The 6,575-nt window shown below is 38.3% G+C and overlaps 1 pseudogene; it reads right to left on the reverse strand.

The window, feature by feature from the left end:
- Positions 1-2,376: 2,376 nt before the first annotated feature.
- Positions 2,377-2,967, reverse strand: LOC149205122 (gamma-glutamylcyclotransferase 2-3 pseudogene; annotated as a pseudogene).
- Positions 2,968-6,575: the final 3,608 nt, after the last annotated feature.

The following is a 6,575-nucleotide window of genomic DNA, read 5'->3' on the forward strand; positions in this document are numbered from 1 at the left end:
AACAACAAACTCCCAATTTCCCAAGCTTGGGTGAAAAGAGAATGATCTTCTATGAAATGGAAGAGGTCTCATGGTTGTTTTTCTGACCTGTTGCTTAAATGATTTGCAAACATCATGGATGAATTCCTCTAAAAAGATAAATAATTTTGACTATAAAATCAACCATGTTCTATGCGGACCCTCCTAGCCTTCCACTAGAAATTATGTCTTGGTTTGTGTGTAGACAAAAAGCTATAGAACCACCTTAGTCCATGTTATCACAAAACCCGTACTAGGGGCTGCAACCAAGCAAGGCTTCATGTAACTGTTTCAGACCAGACTTTAGACTAGGAATTAGCCTTCCTAATCAGAGAGGGCTCTCTCACAGGCTTTTGATAGAAAACTAATCACAACAACAGAGGGCTAACTCTTCACACATTTATAAAAATATAGCTGGTTGGACATACATCAAATTGGTCTTCATTGGGCTATGGAGTCTCTCACAGTTAATAAACCAAATCACAGTCATCTCATAGAAGCCAAGGCTCTTTGCATCATCAGAGGTTCAAACATAATTTACCTAAATCAAAGCCTGCTGAACATACAGGAAGTCAGAGCTTTAAAAAATGAATTCTGAGTGATGTTCAAACATGCTTCACCAAAACCCACAGCTTGTCAAGCACACAGGAAGTCAGAGCATATAATATGAATTCTGAGGGATTGTGCCATAACAAGGCTGTAAAAAGAACATTAAGAAACTAAACCACCATCACATTTGAACAAAAAGATGCATTGAGAATCTTGGGAAGAAAAAACCCTGTTTGCCATTACTGTAACAGTCTTTACATAAGCTCTAAAAAACTCTGTTTTTGTATTAACAGTCCAACCCTTTCTACATTCTAACTTTTTCTATTTATATGAATACATTCCTCCCTTTCTAGAGGGAGCTCGAAAACCCTATTAACTACTCCTACATGCTACTAACTAATGCATTAATTACAAACATGCTGGGTTGTAATTACATAAAGCCCTAATCAAACTAAAACACTAATTCTTTTCTCCTCACAGGCTTGATGCTTTCTTGGATGCTGGACAGCTGTATGATTTCCATTATGGCTAAGATATGTTAAGGGAGCATTCACCGAGCAAGCTGGTCTCGGATGCTAGCTGTAAGACAGCTTATTAATTGATAAAATTAATCATCCTATATCCACGGTCCCCTGTCTTCCATTCCTCTTCATCATTTAAAGACCACACTCCAAGTTCTTTGAACCTTCAATTAACAACGCATAATCACCATATTCTATATGATCTGGATACTTCAAGGACCAACAGGTGTATCAACCGAACATTCTGGTAACCCCACCAATACCCTAGTAGCTCGGTCATAAATTGCCTTTGAGAAAACTTTATGAAAATAAACAAAATATTTTATTTTCCCTTCAAGACCTACACCTGTCACTGTTTGAGTTGTTATGAAACCCATGTATGATCTCCCTGCCTGAGTTTGAGACCTTCTTTTACCATTAACTGACCTCATCATCAAAATTCATTGTTTTTCCACAAAACAGCATTCTACAGCAGTTTCGTAGCGCGCTACGAAACTGCTGTAGATGTCAAAACAGAACCTATATATCTTTGAAGCGTTTTCTGCTTAAATTCATGATCTCTTCAGACATTTGTACAGCTATTAGGAACCTAAATAGTTTTAAGAAGATGAAGCTTGCTTCTATCATTACATATCACAGCCAACTTGATTAGCATCAAACCAATAAAAAGCTTCATAAATCCCAACTGGAACATAAAGTCACTGGAGTATTCCTTGCTGTCTTCAAATCTTCAAATGAGGTGGTCTTTTTCAAAGTACAGATCTTAAAGTTGGAAGAATTCAACACTTGGACATTAAGCTCCTTAGGATTATCAAACCAAACTATCTCACCCTTTGCAATTTGACTGGGTCTACATATATCAACTTCGGCTTGTCTGTCAGAATCAGCTGCATCTTTTTGTTGTAAAGTTTCCGAATTTTCTTAACCAATGAAACCATCACAATGAACTCCCCTGGATCTAGAAATTTCTCCCATTTAGAGTCAAAAGCATCGATAGTATAAAATTTAGCCTTGTGCTCCTAATTCTCTACTGTCACTGATTTTCTTTTGGATGAAGGATTTGATGAAGATATAATTCCTACAGGGACTCTGTTTTTTATGCATAGAACCTAGAAATCAAAGCTGCAATGTGGGCACTAGCAACTTTATCTCTCAATGGATCCACAATAACATCAGAGATATTCTAGATTGAGGCAGCGCATGTTATAGAACTCAAAAGGCTCGGCAAAATATCCTTTAAACCAATCTCGCGAATAAGATAACAAATTGCTGAAGTTCACACTGAAGTTCAGTACTTTGCATCTCCATTTGAAGTAGCATCTCCATCTTTGCATGTTAATACTTTCCTAACTGCATTTGCGAGGTCTGTCACGTAACTGTCATTGCAACCTATCTCAAGTAGAGCTGTCTCTAGTTGAAAGAGATATTCAATGTTAGGCCTGGAAGGACTCACAGGTCCAACAATATGATGAGCCATCATTTCCAATGGTACAGGGTCCAGGTAATTTTAATTCGAATTCTTGTCTGTTGATGCAATGTACACAAGGACTCCAGATATAGCTGGCTCTATTGAATCCTTTTCAAAATAGAAATCAACGTAGGCCTTTTGGTCATATTCCTTCTCTCTCACTTCTAGATAAGATAAAGCAATATCTTCAGCTTCCTGTCCAGAAACCCTGTAAGCAACGCCTCGACTGATGTGGCCATCGTGAGGCTCGAGTGTAACAGTCCTGCCGGGATTGGCAGGGGTTCCTCTATGGTCTGTGCTCCCTTGATGGAAAAGACGACGGTAGCCTTTGATGAAACCAACTCGTTGTTTGTCATAGTGGAAACCCGCCTTCCATATTATGGAACCGTAACCAAACACCGACAGAACCATCTTCTCCGCCTTGCCGTCAACCTCCCTCAATTCTACAGCCTCCAGGGGATGCCATTCAATCTTTCACGGGTGCCATTCACTAGTGCACTCATCTTTTAATGACATCAATCAATATCATTCCAGCTTTTGTGCCACATCTCTATCCCAGTGTCACTAACCATGGCGGCCTTATGGCAATCAAATTCTTTATAAAGCTACTTGACACTTGGCATTAATCGCTTAGGACTGGGTTTGTTTTCTGCAGCATCAACCATATGAATCTGGTGATCTCCACTATTCAATTGTGGGCCCACCCTCTTCTTCTCTACTGGCCGGCCATCGATCTAGTAGCCAAAAGTATTAGTGTAGCACCTGTAAATTCACAAACTGATGTCCGCGTACCATTATCTATCAAACCTTCTCTGCTTTTTCTAACACTGGACCATCCTTTGTTGCTGCTTTGATGAGCGATGTTCAACAGAATCTTCAGTGTTCACTCCTGCCTATAAGTTTTCTCTGTGTATGACTCACGTGCTACTCCATGTTAAAACTCTGTTATTTTCATATCTAGCCATTGCTGAATGCTTGCACTAATCAGCTTGTAAGCTTTTATGAGTGATGGAGGCCAAAAACTTTGAAGTGCTCGCTCCTCCTAATACTTTCTTTTGTCGGTGTGGACCATGTGCCCCTTCACACCCAGATGCCCCTTCCTACATTTTCGCTGGGGTTTACAATATCAATATCAGATATAGCTGGCCATGACTTCTTAATTAGTTGAAACTTGCCCATTGTTATGGTCATGGGTGTGTAGCACCCTTTAGGTTTTTTACTACATGGAATAAGGATAAATTTTACCTTCAGAATTGGTAATATTGATGAGAATACCAGCATATGAATTCGGTCTTCTTGTGTTTTAGCAATTGTCATTTGGGTCTCCTCTGAGAATTCAAACAAATCCCCAGTTTCGTAGCATGCTACGAAACCACTCGAACAGGTAGCGCTGCGAAACTGCTGAAAAGAATTCAGGCGCTGCGAAAACACCCACTCTTTAAGCCAGGCTAAAAAAAATTTAACTACAACATTTTCAGTGATAACAGTCCACATGCCAATTTCTAGTCAAATACTCCATTGACCAAACCAACATAAAATTTAACTCCACCTAGATTCTATCGAAACAAACCCACCTGGCATAGTGGTGACATGTCTAGTTTGAATAGACTGGGTTGGAGGTTAAATCGAACTTCCCTCGACCATTGCATTGATAATCCACTTTGTATGTGATTTTGTCTCATTAAATATAATTTTGTGGTAGGGTTTTACAAACCCACACTACATCTCTTATGGATATCCTTAGTTTGAAATGTGGCCACCGATAGATCACGGGGCTAACTCCCCGACAACTCCCATTCTGAAACATTGAACTCAATAAAATTTAAATATTGATTTGGCCATCTTAATTTCCAAGTCAGAAGATTGGTCGAAAGGTGGAGCGCATCATCTGTTGGCAACAAGTATAGGGTTTGATGCACTTGGTGCATCAACTGAAACCCATTTTGACCTTGTTCCATATTGGCCAAGTTGGGGTGCCATGTGGCACCACTGGATTGGTCCACCTATCACATAGTCAGTTGTACATTCAAATACCATGTGTCATGATCTTAGCCTGCTATGTGTTATACTATAATGTTGCCATGTGTCATATGTACAGTCCATGTGTCCGTTCAAATTTAACATTTTCCCTATTGGTCAAAAACTTTAGAAAATCATAACTTTTGCATCTGGACTATGCTTTACATGATTCAAGTGACATTGGAATCGTCTCAACCCACATGATACAATGGAGTCATTTTCATATAAATTTGAGATAGTCAAATTTTCTTGGTTTCAAAGATCCACTTGGATCACACCTCCCCACAAAAGGAACTTTTGGACCCAAAACATTTACATACATGGATTAGACTCATATTTATAATTTACAACTCCCATACCCTTTGCTACTCAATAAAAGTCCTATAACTCTCTAAGTTGCATATATAAGTGATGTTATACAAATCATCACTTTTACAAATTTTCCCATCTACGGGTCTCACATACAACATGTGATTTACAAAAATTTCAACAATCAACTGCTTAAATAGGCTACCCATTTATTACCCAACCAAGCTAAAGGGCTATCTTTCTTTAGTTGACTTTCTTCATGAGTTCCTTCATGGATTATTACAGTGTGCTCCACTTTCTCATTTCTCAATTCCTTCAAAGGTTTTTGCATGACCTTCTTCTTATTCTCGGGACAAATTTGTGGATAAAGCTTCTAGCATTTCTCAATCCAATGTCCACTCATATTTCAATGAGTGAAAAATTTTCTACCCTTGTCCTTAAATGGGAAGTCATTCTTGCCATGTATACTTTGAAGGTGTTCTTCATGTCTTGTGTCCTTTCCATTCAATATGTTCAATTTCTTGAATAAATATTTTCTCTTTTAAAACTCAACCAAACAATGGTTAGGTGATTAAAAAAAAGTGCAAGTGAACATATTCCAAAAGGTTTGATTTACATCGTCATGCTTCTTATAATAAAATAAATTGTGTGTATAATCATGAAATTTATACCTTTCATGGCTATGTTTAGTGAAAATCTAGTGATGATAAATTGATTTAGCTCATCCTTTGAAATGATCATCTCTCTTTCGATATGACTTGCAATCACCATCATCGTCATGGTGTGATGCACCATCAACTTTTGGGAGTTCTTTCTGCACTGACTCATCTCTTGAAGAATTTATCACTTTCATGGTTTGGAACATTCTCTAGCTTCCTCATTACCAATAATCCTATTTTGAATGGTGAGGTTTCTCTACCACTTGTATGGGATTAACAATACCTTAGCCATTAAATCCAAGGTATTTTCCTTCATATCCCATTTTCATTAGAAAAATCAAACCAAAACCCTTAGTATGGTTTTAAAGTGCACCAAAATAATCATCTTGATTAGAAGAATGTGAAATTGAAGAATCACATATAAATGCATACCTCAGTGATAGTTTCAAAACATCTAGTGTAGAATATGATTTCTCCAATCCATTATCACTCTAAAACTTTTCCAAAAACTCATCCTTGGCTCGCAACTTATCTTGTTACTATTGATTCTCATCTTCTTATTTTTAAAACAACCTCCTCAACTCATCATTTCTGTTTGAATACTCTGGTTGATCTCTTTGAGCTCTTTGAGGCATGCTCACCTTTATTATTTTCCCATGGTTGTAATTATACAACTAAACAATATCGTAACATTCAAGTTGCTAATAGATCACTCAAACTTCATTTGATACATGGTGCCACTAAGGACCATGACCATGTGGCATACATAATTGGTGTGTTTTCTTTGGTTAAAAGGATGAAAATACATGACACGTTGTTGGCTTGTTGGGGCCCAACCCAGGTTCAGAGTTAATTATCCAAACAAATCCCGGTACGACTGGCCCTTTCGGAAATAGTCTGCAGAGCGCCGATTGAGGTCTCACCCAAAGTAGTATGGGAGGGTGTTAGAACCAAGTTTCCGCACCCTAGAGATGTCTGATGAGTTCGATTGGTCCAAGATTTGTCTCTGCGTGCAGGTTGCTTCGCGCACTT

Source organism: Pinus tabuliformis, chromosome 1_2 (genome assembly GCF_031772625.1).
Source record: "Pinus tabuliformis cultivar Carrire ecotype Pingquan chromosome 1_2, CPIR1, whole genome shotgun sequence".
Classification (NCBI taxonomy): domain Eukaryota; kingdom Viridiplantae; phylum Streptophyta; class Pinopsida; order Pinales; family Pinaceae; genus Pinus; species Pinus tabuliformis.